This window comes from Saccopteryx bilineata, chromosome 8, assembly GCF_036850765.1.
Source record: "Saccopteryx bilineata isolate mSacBil1 chromosome 8, mSacBil1_pri_phased_curated, whole genome shotgun sequence".
Lineage (NCBI taxonomy): Eukaryota > Metazoa > Chordata > Mammalia > Chiroptera > Emballonuridae > Saccopteryx > Saccopteryx bilineata.
Genome location: NC_089497.1, coordinates 60,495,727 through 60,510,042, shown reverse-complemented (window position 1 = coordinate 60,510,042; position 14,316 = coordinate 60,495,727).

Below are 14,316 nucleotides of genomic sequence, written 5' to 3'. Positions count from 1 at the left end.
AACACCTACCCCCCTTCCCTCCAGGATTTGCTTTCCTGCTCTCTATAACGCTGTGTTATGTGTAAATATATATAATTTCATCAATCTCTTTCCCTTCTCTGATCCCATCCTCTCATCCCCTTTCCTGCTGGTCCCTTTGATCCCACCTCTGCCTCTATTCCGTTCCTCAGTTCACATTGTTCATTGGATCCCTCAAATGAGTGAGGTCATATGATATTTCTCTTTCTCTGCCTGGCTTATTTCACTTAACATAATAGTTTCCAGGTCCATCCATGTTGTCGCAAAAAGTAAGATTTCCTTCTTTTTCACGGCCATGTAGTATTCCATTGTGTATAGGTACCACTGCTTTTTAATCCACTTATCCACTGATGAACACTTGGGCTGTTTCCAGATCTTGGCTATTGTAAACAATGCTGCAATAAACATGGGGGTGTATTTCTTCTTTTGAATCAGCGATTTGGTACTCTTAGGATATATTCCTAAAAGTGGGATGGCTGGGTCAAAAGGCAGTTCCATTTTTAATTTTTTGAGAAATCTCCATACAGTTTTCCACAGTGGCTGCACAAGTCTGCATTCCCACCAACAGTGCAGGAGGATTCCCTTTTCTCCACATCCTCTCCAGCACTTATTCTGTGTTGTTTTATTAATGAGTGCCATTCTGACTGGTGTGAGGTGGTATCTCATTGTGATTTTGATTTGCATTTCTCTAATGATTAGTGATGTTGAACATTTTTTCATCTGTCTATTGGCCATCTGTATGTCCTCTTTGGAGAAGTGTCTGTTCATTTCTTTTGCCCATTTTTTGATTGGATTGTATATTTTCCTGGTGTTGAATTTTACAAGTTCTTTATAAATTTTGGTTATTAACCCCTTATCAGATATATTGTCAAATATGTTCTCTCATTGTGAGGTTTGTCTTTTTATTTTGTTCGTATTGTCTTTAGCTGTGCAAAAGCTTTTTAGTTTGATGTAGTCCCATTTGTTCATCCTGTCTTTTATTTCATTTGCCTGTGGAGATAAATAAAAAACTATTGCTGTGAGAGATGTCAGAGAGCTTACTAAGTTTTCTTCTAAGATGCTTATTGTTTAATGACTTATATTTAAGTCTTTTATCCATTTTGAGTTTATTTTTGTGAATGGTATAAGTTGGTGGTCTAATTTCATTTTTTTGCAGGTAGTTGTCCAATTTTCCCAACACCATTTGTTAAAGAGATTGTTTACTCCATTGCATGTTCTTACCTCTTTTGTCAAATATCAATAGTCCATAAAGGTGTGGGTTTATTTCTGGGTTCTCTGTTCTGTTCCATTGATCTATATGCCTGTTCTTATGCCAGTACCAGGCTGTTTTGAGTACAATGGCCTTGTAGTATAGGTTGATATCAGGAAGTGTGACCCCCCCCCCACTTTATTCCTCTTTTTCAAGATAGCTGAGGCTATTAGTGTTTTGTTTTGTTTTTTTTTTTTTTGCTTCCATATAAATTTTTGGAATATTTGTTCTATATTTTTGAAGTATGTCATTGGTGTTTTAATAGGAATTGCATTGAATTTATAAATTGCTTTGGGTGATATAGACATTTTAATGATATTTATTCTTCTTATCCATGAACACGGTATATATTTCCACTTGATTGATTTCTTTTATCAATGTTTTATAATTTTTTGAGTAGAAGTTTTTAACCTCTTTGGTTAAAATTACTACTAGGTGCTTTATTTTTTTGTTGCAGTAGTGAAGGGGATTGTTTTCTTAATTTCTCTTTCAGACAGTTCATTGTTCATGTATAAAAGTGCCTCTGATTTCTGAATATTAATTTTATATTCTGTCACCTTGCTGAATTCATTTATCAGGTCCAATATTTTTTTGACTGAGACTTTAGTGTTTTCTATGTACAGCATCATAGCATCAGCAAATAATGATGGTTTTACTTCTTCTTTTCCAATTTGGATACCTTTTATTTCTTCTCTTGTCTGATTGCTGTGGCTAGGACTTCCAGAACTATGTTGAATAAGAGTGGTGAAAGGGGGCACCCCTGCCTTGTTCCTGATCTTAAGGGGATTGCTTTTAATTTTTGCCCATTGAGTATGATGTTGGCTGTGGGTTTGTCATAGATGGCCTTTATCATGTTGAGGTATGTTCCCTGTATTCACACCTTGCTGAGAGTTTTGATCATGAATGGGTGCTGGATTTTATCAAATGCTTTTTCTGCATCTATTAATATTATCATATGATTTTTCTCCTCCCTTTTGTTTATGTAATGAATCACATTGATTGATTTGCAAATATTGTACCAGCCTTGCCTCCCCAGAATAAATCCCACTTGATCATGATGTATGACTTTTTTTCATGTATTGCTGGATCCAGTTAGCTAATATTTTGTGGAGAATTTTAGCATCTAAATTCATCAGGGATATTGTCCTATAATTTTTTTCTTTGTATAGTCTTTGCCTCGTTTTGGAATGAGAATTATGCTTCCCTCATAAACGGAGCTTGGACATCTTCCCTCCTCTTGAATTTTTTGAATAGCTTGAGAAGGATAGGAGTTAGTTCTTCTTTGAATATTTGGTAGAATTTGCCTGTGAAGCCATCTGGCCCAGGGCTTTTGTTTGTTGGGAGTTTTTGATAACTGTTTCAATCTTATTTGTTGTAATTGGTCTGTTTAGGTTTTCTGATTCTTCCAGATTGATTTTTGAAAGATTGTATGTTTCAAGGAATTTGTCCATTTCACCTAGGTTGTCTAATTTTTGGGCATACAGTTCTTCATAGTATATATTTTCTTACAGTCCTTTGTATTTCTGCTGTGTCAGTTGTTACTTCTCCACTCTCATTTCTAATATTATTTATTTAAGTCTTCTCTCTCTTTTTCTTGGTGAGTCTGATTAAAAGTTCATCAATCTTGTTTACCTTTTCAAAGAACCAGCTCTTGGTTTCATTGATCCTTTGTATTTTTTTTTTTTAGCCTCTATGTCATTTATTTCCGCTGTGATCATTATTATTTCCTTCCTTCTACTTCCTCCAGGCTTTACTTGCTGTTTTTTTTCTAGTTCTTTTAGATGTAGGTTAAGTTGTTTACTTGAGCTTTTTCTTGCTTCTTGCCTGTAATGCTATGAACTTCCTACTCAGGACTGCGTTTGCTGTGTCCCATAAATTTTGAGTTGTTGTATGTTTATTTTCATTTGTTTTAAGGAAATTTTTTATTTCTTCCATGATTTCATTGTTAATCCATTATTTATTTAATAACATGCTCTTTAGTTTCTAAGTGTTTGAGTGTTTTTCACTTTTTCTATTGTAGTTGATTTCTAGTTTCATGCCATTGTGGTCAGAGAAGATGCTTGATAGGATTTTAATCTTCTTAAAATTTTTGAGACCACTTTTGTGCCCGAACATGTGATCCATCCTAGAGAATGTACCATGAGTACTTGAAAAGAATGTATATTCTGCTGCTTTAGGGTGAAAGGTTCTGAAAATATCTATTAAATTGAGTTGATCTAATGTGTCCTTTAAGTCTGCTGTTTCTTTGTTAATTTTCTTTCTTGACGATCTATCTAGTGATTTTAGTGGGGTATTGAAATCCCCTCTATTATAGTATTGCTATTGATCTTGCCCTTTATATCCATCAAAGGCTGCTTTATGTATTTAGGTGCTCCTATATTAGGTGCATAGATATTTATAATGGTTATCTCTTCCTGTTGGATTGCTCCCTTTCTCATTATGTAGTGACCTTCTTTTTCTCTTATAATAGCCTTTGTTTTAAAGTCCATTTTGTCTGATATAAGTATTGCTACTCCAGCTTTTTTTTTTCATTTCCAATTTTATGAAATATTTTTTCCATCCTTTTGCCTTCAGTCTATGTGTATCTTTTGTTTTGAGGTGTGTCTCTTGTAGACAGCATATATGCAGGTCCTGTTTTTTTTTTATTTTTTTATCAAGACAGCTACCTTATCTTTTGATTGGATCACTTAATCCATTTACATTTAAGGTTATTATTGATATGTAGTTGTTTATTGCCATTTTATTCTTTAAGTCTACATTCCTCTTTTACTACATTTTTTTTTCTTTTGTTCTGTTTTCAACAGCCCCCTTAACATTTCTTGCAGCATTGGTTTGGTTGTAATAAATTCCTTGAGGATTTTTTTTTTTTTTTTTGTCTGGGAAGGTTTTTATTTCTCTTTCAATTTTAAACAATAACCTTGCTGGATAAAGAAGTCTTGGCTGTACATTCTTGTTCTGCATTACTTTGAATATTTCTTGCCATTCCCTTCTGGCCTCAAGTGTTTCTGTTGAGAAGTCAGATGCCATCCTTATGGGGTTCCTTTGTAGGTGATTGACTGCTTTTCTCTTGCAGCTTTTATTATTTTTTCTTTATCTCTTGGCTTTGGTATGTTAATTATGATGTGTGTTGGTGTAGGTCTCTTTGAGTTCCATTTTAATGGGATTCTCTGTACTTATTGAACTAGTGTGACTTTTTCCTACATCAATTTAGGGAAGTTTTCAGCTATGATTTCTTCAGTCAGGCTCTCTATCCCTTGTTCTTTCTCTTGTCCTTCAGGAACCCCTATTATGCAAATGTTGTTTCTCTTCATGTTGTCACAGAGCTCTCTTAGAATTTCCTCAGACTTTTTGAGCCTCTTTTTTTTTGCTGTTCTGCTTTTGTGCTTTAACTTATCTAGTCCTCTAAATCACTGATACGATCCTCTGCTTCATCCATTCTGCTTTTAATTCCTTCTAGTGTAGTCTTCATTTCTGATATTTTATTTGTCATTTCTGTCTGATTCTTTTTTATAATTTCAATGTCCTTTTGATGCTTGTAATCTCTTTGGTTAGGTGCTCATTATGTTCATCTATTGTTGCTCTAAGATCTTTGAGCATTCTAACAATTATTATTCTAAACTCTGGATCCAGTATCTTGGTTATTTCCATCTCATGCAGTTCTTTCTCTGGAAATGTCTCTTGTTGATTCATTTGAATTGCATTTCTCTGTCTTCCCATTTTGTCTCTTTATAGACTGCTCCTTTGGATGTGTTGTTTGTGTAGCTAGCTGAGTGTAGGGTTGGTGTTGTCTGCCTGCAGCTTTCAATTGTGTTGTTTCTACATATTCTTGGGTTGGCCTCAGCTGTTGTTTGTAATCCTCTGTGGGCTACTTGTCTGCTGCTACTACTGTTTTTGCTATTTTTGTCAGCATTTACTATGCCTTAGCTGGGCCAGGTGTGAGGAGCCTTTCCTTAAGATACCACTCTAACTAGGGTTGTTACGTCCTGAGCTGATGCTTTTTGTTTCTGTCCACTGGATATACTAGCCCTGGACCTCCCTGGCCGGAACCTGGCACAGACCAGTGAAGGTCACTGCTTACGACTGACCCTTAGTAAGCTTCTTTGAGCTCAGGCAATCCTAAATTTGTGGCTGCCTTTGCTGGGCCCTGATACCCTTGTAAATATCAGCCTCACTCTTAGGCTGGCTTTTATCTACTCTTGGCCAGTGTGTGTGGCCTCTCTATTCCTGAGTTGTGGTTTTTCCACTGGCCCTGCACTGCTTCTGCCTCCTCCAGTACTAGGGCACTGGCATTGCCAGGCACATGGGCTTTTGGGCCATAGCTTGGGCTGCCCCACGGGTGCAGGGGACTCCTCACCTCTCCAGGTTCCACCCCTCACCAGTGCTGCATGGGCTGCTGGGCTCCACCCCCTGCCACCACCATGCAGGCTGCCTCACTGGACTGCATCCCCCACCACTGCGCAGGCCAAACCCTGCAGCTGTCACTGCAGCCAGGCCTTCCAACCTTAGGAGGGTACTCAGCAGTTTGTGGGGGTGGTGTAGCCCAGACCTCAGCACTCAAAACCTGTGTCCCTGATGTGCCCCCTGCTTCTGAGCACCTCATTGCACTGACTGAGCAGGAGAGCCTCTGGTTGACAGGGTAATTGCTCCCCCTTGCTGGCTTGGTTCTCCCAGAAAAAAACGGTCACTTTAGGTTTGGGGAGTGACCCAGAATAGGGGTCAGGGTGGCTGTGCCACCCAGTCTCTCCCTGTGCCCCTAAGTCTACACTCTCCTCTCACTACTCCAGTCCTCTCAGCACTCCCCACTCCCAGAGCCCTGGGTAAGTGGCTGTAAATGAGGTTTTCTGTGCAGTTCCTTTAAGACAGAACCTGGGTCTGAGAGTTCTGTCTCCCTCTAGCAAACAGTAACCCAGCTCTTCTTTCAGATAAATACTGTCCATATGCCTCCTCTAGTCTCTGGGGCTCCAGGCTGGGTTTCTGGTCCTGGGGCTGAGGACCCACAACTCTCTGGGCAACCCTCCCCACCATGAGAGACCCTCCAGGCTGCCTCTCACTCCAGGGAGCAGGGAAGCCCTTTCCGCATCTCTGCCCTTCCTACCAGTCTCAGTGTGATTTCTTCGGTGATGTTTGTTTATAAATTTCTCTTAGTTTAGTCCAAAGTTGGTTTTTCAAGATAATTGTTCCTAAGTTAAGTTGTAATCCACTTTGGTTCTGGGAGGTGGGAGTTGTAATGTCTGCCTACTCTGTCATTGTTTTCCCTCTCTCCCTTTATTTGTGTTTTTAAAAAGTCATTCATACCTGCCCAGGCAGTGGTGCAGTGGATAGAGTATCAACCTGGGGCTCAGAGGACCCAGGTTCAAAACGCCAAGGTCATCAGCTTGAGCATGGGCTCACCAGCCTGAGCATGGGGTTGCTGGCTTGAGCATGCGAATCAAAGACATGACCCCATAGGGGTCTTAAAGCTCTAGGTTGCTGGCTTGAGCCCAAGATTGCTGACTTGAGCAAGGTGTGACTGGTTTGGCTGGGGCCCTCCCAGTTCAGGTACATACAAGAAAGCAATCAACAAACAACTAAGGTGCCACAACAAATTGATGCTTCTCATCTCTTTCCCTTTCTATCTGTCTGAACTGAAATATTTTAATTAAAGGAATTTATAAACTGTGAAGTGCTTGCACATTTACTTTTTTTATTCAGTGAGAGAAGAGGAGGCAGAGACAGACTCCCACATGCACCCTGACTAAGATCCACCTGGAAAGCCCACTAGGGACTATGCTCTGCCCATCTGGGGTGTGTCTCCATTGCTCAGCAACCAAACTCTTCTTAGTACCTGAGGTGGAGGCCATGAAACCATCCTAGCACCTGGGGCCAACTTGCTCTGATGAAGCCATGGCTGCAGAGGGGAGGAGAAGAAAGAGAGAGAGAGAGAGAGAGAGAGCAGTGAGAGGGGGAGGGGTGGAGAAGCAGATGGGCACTTCTCCTGTGTGCCCTGACCAGGAATCAAATCCAGGACATCCATATGCTGGGCTGATGCTCTACCACTGAGCCAATTGGCCAGGGCACATTTACTTCTATTAAGAGGGTACTAGAGAGGAAAGAGAGAAGGTAAGAAAAAAAGAACTCTAGATGCTCATTTTTTATTGCTTTTTATATAAAAAAGTAGGACAAGCCACTCCTTTGCCTGAGTAGGGCAAGTTACCCCTTTGCTTCTTTGATTACTGCTTCTCTTGTCTGTGAAAGGAGAAAAATGGTGTTTACTTCATAGATTGTTCTGAGACTCAAATCTAATGTTGACAGAATCACTGTGCACACTGAAGTTGCTCATGTAAGTTTCTATCATTGTCCAATATACAATAGTAAACTAGAACAATTAGGAAGTTCTTAACATCTCTTACTTTATAAAAGCAAGAATTTTGGGTGGTATTGGTAAACAATCATAAAGGAAGTTTACTTTAAACAAACTCTTCCCCAAAACATCAAAATTCTGTGATCCATGGCTTCATTTGCATAAGTATTTTTGCATGTCCTAATTAAAACCTTTGGCAAGAATCTGCGAAAAGGAATTTAGGCTTTTGCCCTCAAGAAAGGAGATAATTCTTTCTAAATCAACCGCCACAATTTCATGCTGCAGAAGATAAGTGGTGAAGGCATTAATGTTGCTTACAGCAATTAGACTGAGCAGTTGTATTAGCATCCATTTACAAATGAAGCAGAATAAGTCGTTTCAAATAAAGCACATTATAGTTTATTTAGTCACAACTTCTTGCCTATTCTAGCTCTGTGTAATGATGACTGTTCTAATACTTTCACAAAGAAGGCTGTAAAGAAATAAGAAAGAGGATGAATGTGCCTCATACTTGATCTGACTAATCACATTACACTTTTCTACAGAGGCCCTGAGGTCCCTCAGAGACACACACAAATGCAGTCCTATCCTTGAGGTCTACCCTCTGATTGTAGGGGTATCTTGGGGCTTGATTTACTCACAACCTTCTAGTAAAAGGCTTAGAATCAGAAAGTCTGAGCTTGGGTAGTGAGTTTTCCCTTAATGATCCATGTGGGAACTTGGGATAACCATTGTACCTTCTTTTAGTCTTTCAGCCTTCTGCTGCAAAGTGAATACAGAATTCACATCTGCCTCATGGGGTTGTTGGAGGAATTAAATAACATTCTTTGTGGATAAAATCCTCTGTAAAGGGCAAAGTGCTGTATAATTGTCTCACTTTTAAATTCAGTTCCCCTTCATCCCTGAACCTTCTTCCATAAGAAAGTATGATGTGCTCCTCTTATAGATAGGATTGCAACAGTCAAAGCCCTGAGTGCTCACTGGGAGGATAAGGACCCAACATAGGTGCAGCTATTCTCTTTCCCGTGCTTTCTGTCAGCATTGCTAATACATCACAACACTTTTTCCTACTGAGTCAGAATCTCCCATCAACGTTTGGAATTGGCATGGGATACAGAACTGATTGGTCATTCCTATGAAGCCTTAATGCCTGAGGCCCAAATACACCACGCTCTCTTCTTCCTGACTGAGAACACAAGACGAAAGTGCAGAGAGATGACACCCCACAGTGAAATACCCACTTCTTAGTCAACACACACATACACAGCGCAATGCTGGCTCCAATATTTGTTTGTCACATCTGAGTTCATTTTACCGTGAAAAGCAAAGCAAATGTTCAGGGAAATGTTGGCAACAGTACTATTTCTGATAAATCAAAGTGTCTGAAAAGATGTGTAAAAGGGTTTTGGAGAGAACAAAGGCTTTGGGACCAAGGAGCCAATGTTAAAGTTAGGTCTGGAACTGCTGTGAATGGGTACACTGTGTAACAGGATCAATTCCTTAACTGTTCTATGTTTTTCTCTCAAATAGGCTCATTAGAAGACCTTTTTTATTTTCAGTTGGATAAATCCTTTCCTTAGGCTTTGATAAGTCTGCTTATAGAGAACTCAAATTTTGAAATTGAAAGGTCTCCCTTCTTAGTTCCTGGCAAAACGAAGCATTTGTGGGTATGATCACAGGTTGTTTCTGGGCAATCATGATGTCAGCAGACCTACATGAACAGAAGTTGATCTACACATTTCAAGCATCTCCATTTGCATATGGAAAACTAGTTCTTTTATTCAGTCCTGGTGTGAGTTTTCTGGGCATGAGATGACCCGCTCTATTACTTTACTAAGGTCATTTCATGGGAAGGAGCCCTTGCCAGTTACCAAGCTGGATGAAAGGAGCAGCTCTTTGCTGTGTGTCAACTGGGAATATAACCAAACAAAGACTTATGTATAAACATGCTTTTTAATTAAAATAAAAAACATGTTTTATATGAAAAATATTATCAAAGTCTTAGATTTTCACCAACCTAATTTGCAAAGAGGCAATTTACAATCTTTATGTTAATAAATATTTAAGTTCTAGAAGCAACGAAGCTCATAAAAAATATGTTAAGAACTAAAGAAGCAAAAATTCTTTTTCTGAACCTGGAGATTGTTGTTTCTATTTGCCTTAAGGGTTTGGCATTCTGATCCAACACAAGAGACAGATCTTCTATAAAGTGGATCTTTAATTTGGACCAAGGAGATTATAGGTCTTCTTATTAAGTGCTGAACTTTTATTGGCCATCTTTTATTTCAGTGTTGAATAACTAATAGTGCCCTTGTAGTTTATAAAACACTCGTTTTTGCATTTTATGTCTCTCATTTGCTCCTCATATGATAGTTTTAGCAATATCAACACCAGTCCTCTGAGGACATATGAAAACCCAAGTGGCCTGACCAGGTGGTGGTGCAGTGGATAGAGCATTGGACTGGGATGTGGAGGACCCAGGTTCAAAACCCCAAAGTCGCTGGCTTGAATGCAGGCTCCTCTGGCTTGAGCATAGGCTCACCAGCTTGAGTGTGGGGTCTCTGGCTTGAGTGTGGATCATAGACATGACCCCATGGTCACTGGCTTGGGCTTAAGGTCGCTGGCTTGAAGCCCAAGGTCGCTGGCTTAAGCAAGCGGTCATTTGCTCTGCTGTAGCCCCCTGGTCAAGGCACATATGAGAAAGCAATCAATGAACAACTAAGGAGACTAAGGAGCCACAATGAAGAATTGATGCTTCTCATCTCTTTCTTCCTTCCTGTCTGTCTGTCTGTCTGTCTCTCTCTCTCTCTGTCACGAAAGAAAGAAAGAAAGAAAGAAAGAAAGAAAGAAAGAAAGAAAGAAAGAAAGAAAGAAAGAAAGACAAAAGGAGAAAACCCAAATGGGTTAAGCCATTTGGCCAAGACCAAATAGCTAAAAAGAATAAGGCTTGAACCCAGATAAGCTGATTCCTAAAATGGTGTTCTTTGCTGCCACATGCCCAAGTGAATGTAAGATAGTGATGTAAGACAGAGATTCTGTTTTTCCTGAAGCTAGAATAAGGGATTTTATTACCCACTAGAAATGTCTGAGGTTAGGAAAAAAACCAAGGTGGAATCAATATGAGAAATATGAGAATCAAATAGAGAGAAACACATCCAAAGGGACCAAAGATGCGAAGTTTGGTATTGGGTAGAGGAGACATCAAAACAAAAACTGTTGAGAATAAGCAAGACAACTGATTTGCATATCAGCTGGTATTTGCAGTGTACCTTGAAAACTAGTTTTGTGATGCCTGAGTTAGTGGTTAGTTTAAGAGTCCAGAGAAGAGAGGGCAATGTATAATCTCCCCATGCTGGTGGAGGGAATGTCTAAGACCCTTCCACGCTGCACTTGTGCAAACTCTCTGGCTTTGCTGCAATGGACTGGTGGCATTTGTGAGAAACTAAACAGGTCAAGGGCTGCTACTTGGAGCTGAGTGACAGGGACAACGTATCTTAATTTCTTGTTTCCAATAATTCAGAATGTCATAGCACTTAAATTCTAGTTGACATAGGAATGGAAACATCTCTATCCAGGATGGAGATGTTTAAAAATGAAGGGAGCATGTAAGCTTCTGGTAGAAGACAAAGCCAAGTAGTAAAGAGAAGTCACTGCCAAAGCATGAAACAAAAGGATTGACAAATCCATGCAGCTGACCCATGGAGAGAGTCAGCCTGTGACTAGCTCAATAACAGGGCTGCAGAACAGGGCCTGAGCTGGAGCTTGTTCATCATAACAGTGATGGCTATAATTTAGTGTACACTTATCTGTGTTTCAGCATGTAGACAATGACTTATAAATAGGCTTTCATTAATCTTCAAAGTATTAGGAACTGGTTATTTTTTCCCTGACCAGTTGGCCCAGTGGTAGAGTGGTTTGTGGATGTCCTGGGTTTGATTCCTGGTCAGGGCACACAGGAGAAGCACTCATCTGCTTCTCCATCCTTCCCCCTCTCGCTTCTCTCTCTTGTCCTCCTGCAGCATGGTTCAATTGGAGCAACTTGGCCCTGGGCACTGAAGATGGCTCTATGTCTTCCACGTTAGGTGGTAAGAAAAGCTTGGTCATGGAGCAATGAAGCAACACCCCACATGGGCAGAGCATCGCCCCTAGTGGGCTTGCCAGGTGGATCTCAGTCAGGGTGCATGCAGGAGTTTGTCTCTCTGCCTCCCTCCTCTCACTGAATAAAAGAACAAACAAACCTGGTTATCTTTAAGGATATTTTTGTAGGTGAAAAAAATATAATTCAGAGAGATTCAGTGACTTATTCAAAGCCAGACAACTAGTAAGAAGCACAACAGATTTGAGCCAGGAGCCTGGCACCAAAGCCTATACACTAAGCTAGAACACCAAACATTCTCATTACACATTCTGGTTACACAGTACGTTGCTTATGGTAAACCACACGTGATAACTTTGCTTCAAGTATTCTTGAGTCATGTTAAAACATTGTGCCAAATATTTTATTTATGTTTATATATTGCTCTACTGGTTTTTAGCACCACTGGCAATGATTATGACCTCCTCTCCTTTCATCCTGAGCTCTAAGGACCTTCATTTAGTAGCTGACAACTCCCTGAGTACCGGTGTCTAGCTAGCTTGTATAATTTTAGGAAATTTTATTGACCTCATAGTGCATCAGTGACCTCAGTGAGCATCACAGGAACAGGCAGGTCAATGTTTCAAGCACAGCTCTAAGGAGAAACATTCACAAAGATTTATATAGGCCATTGTCCATATTGTAACATCCTTCATATTTCTTTTTGATTCATTCTACTCCTTCCACATCCCATGAAAAGCAACTCAGGATGAAGACAGAGGAGAAAGAGCAGGCTTGCAGATGCAACCTTAATGGACAGTTTGAAGATGGCTATCTTTGGGAGTGTTATTTTGACCTGTGAGTGTTCTTACGGATACTAGGCATCACACTCTGGTAAAGCCCTAAATGAACCTGCTTGTTTTCTCCACATTGGAGCCAAAGGTATATTGCTTCACTAATTTTCCAGAAAACTCCAGAATTACAAAAATGGTAAGTGATTTCTAACTACCCCCAACTAAATGATGGCTGAAATATATTCTAAGACGAAGAGGATTTGGACATCATCAAAAATGAAAGGTTTTGCATTGAACAAAGGAAAGGGGACTGTAAACCAACATGTCCTATGACCCCTAAACTCAGTTTCTATTAGAGCTCACTCCAGTTCTTCTTGCTGAACTCCAAATTTTCCTAACAGTAATATACTTATGGTTTAAAGGGTGGTTATTAGAGTGTAGACAGTGTTTTAGTATCATTCAGTGTTTTTAGTTTTAAGCAAGAGAAACAGGATCTGTCTGATTGAAGCAGAAAAGTAATTCATAAAATAAATATTTAGAAGTTATTAGAAAAGCTGGTGAATTAGACTCAGAAAAAAAGAAAAAACAAGTTTTGTGAGTACGCTGCTGCCATGATGACTACAGGTCACACTAGAGTTCGTGTTATCTGTGGTCACAGGATCTTCAGTACAGTTCCCGACCAGCCAGTGAATGGATTCTCCCTAGGCCATACTTTTTTGCGTCACTGCTTCCTGGTTTGAATTTCCACGTGGGTAGATATGATGGACCAACCTAGACTGCATGTTCGTATTTTAGCTGCAAAGGAGGCTGGGGAAATTATCATGGGGCCCCATTGGTTTACAGAGGGGAAGATTGGCTTTGTTTCTCTTCAAAATTTATAAGGTTGAAAATTTCCTAATCATGGGGTTGGAGATGTTATGATTCTGGCTACCCAAAAGTGTAATACTTTTTGTCTATGCCTCCTCTAACTTTTTTGATGATATTGTCTTCTTCAAACTCTGAAACAGCCTTATGTTTTAAAGACCACTACTTGCATGTTTCATTTATTTCAGGTTTAAAAAAAATTTTCTAAGTTTCAAAATTATTTTAATGCCATTCTTAAAAATCTATTCAAAGATGTTTTCTGAGCAATATACATGATGCTAAGTTAATTTCCCAACCCAATAAACTTTATTTTCCTTTCTGGGTCATTTCTTTTTAGCTCAATCAGTCAAAAAAAGAAAAAGATCCATACTTGCTAAAATAAAATTTAAACAAACAAACAACAAGCAAGCAGATAAAATTGGCAAGATAGAAAGTAGTTAAATATCTACTATGCAGATCTCTTGTTTTGAATGTGTAGTAAAAAATAAACAAATTCAATAGAAATTCCAGAAAGAAATTACTCAGAATAACAGTCTATGCTCTTAAATAATCCCCAGAAGAATCGTTCAGAATAGATTACTCTTTGTTAAATCTCATGAAATCTTTTTAGGATCAAAATGATGGTTACATCTTGATGGAGTCCCTGATTTTTTGTGCATAACTATCTATACTTTGAAATGGAAATCTGTTTCTCATGTGGAATTAAAATTAATATGCATTTCTGTTATGTATACATATTGTTTTTCTCCTGTAAGATTCATAGTTGTATAGATCTTAACTGTGTAGAATTTCTCATACATAAGACAAACAAATGACTGAGTTAAAATATAGTTAGTAAAATTTATTCATCAAAACTTATAGTTAAGGTAGTGAATTGAACACATTCATTTCCACTATTTCCTGAAGCCCTACTTAAAAAAATACAAAAAAAAAAAATTAAAATATAATCTTAAGAGGAGGAATAGAATTGAAAAAG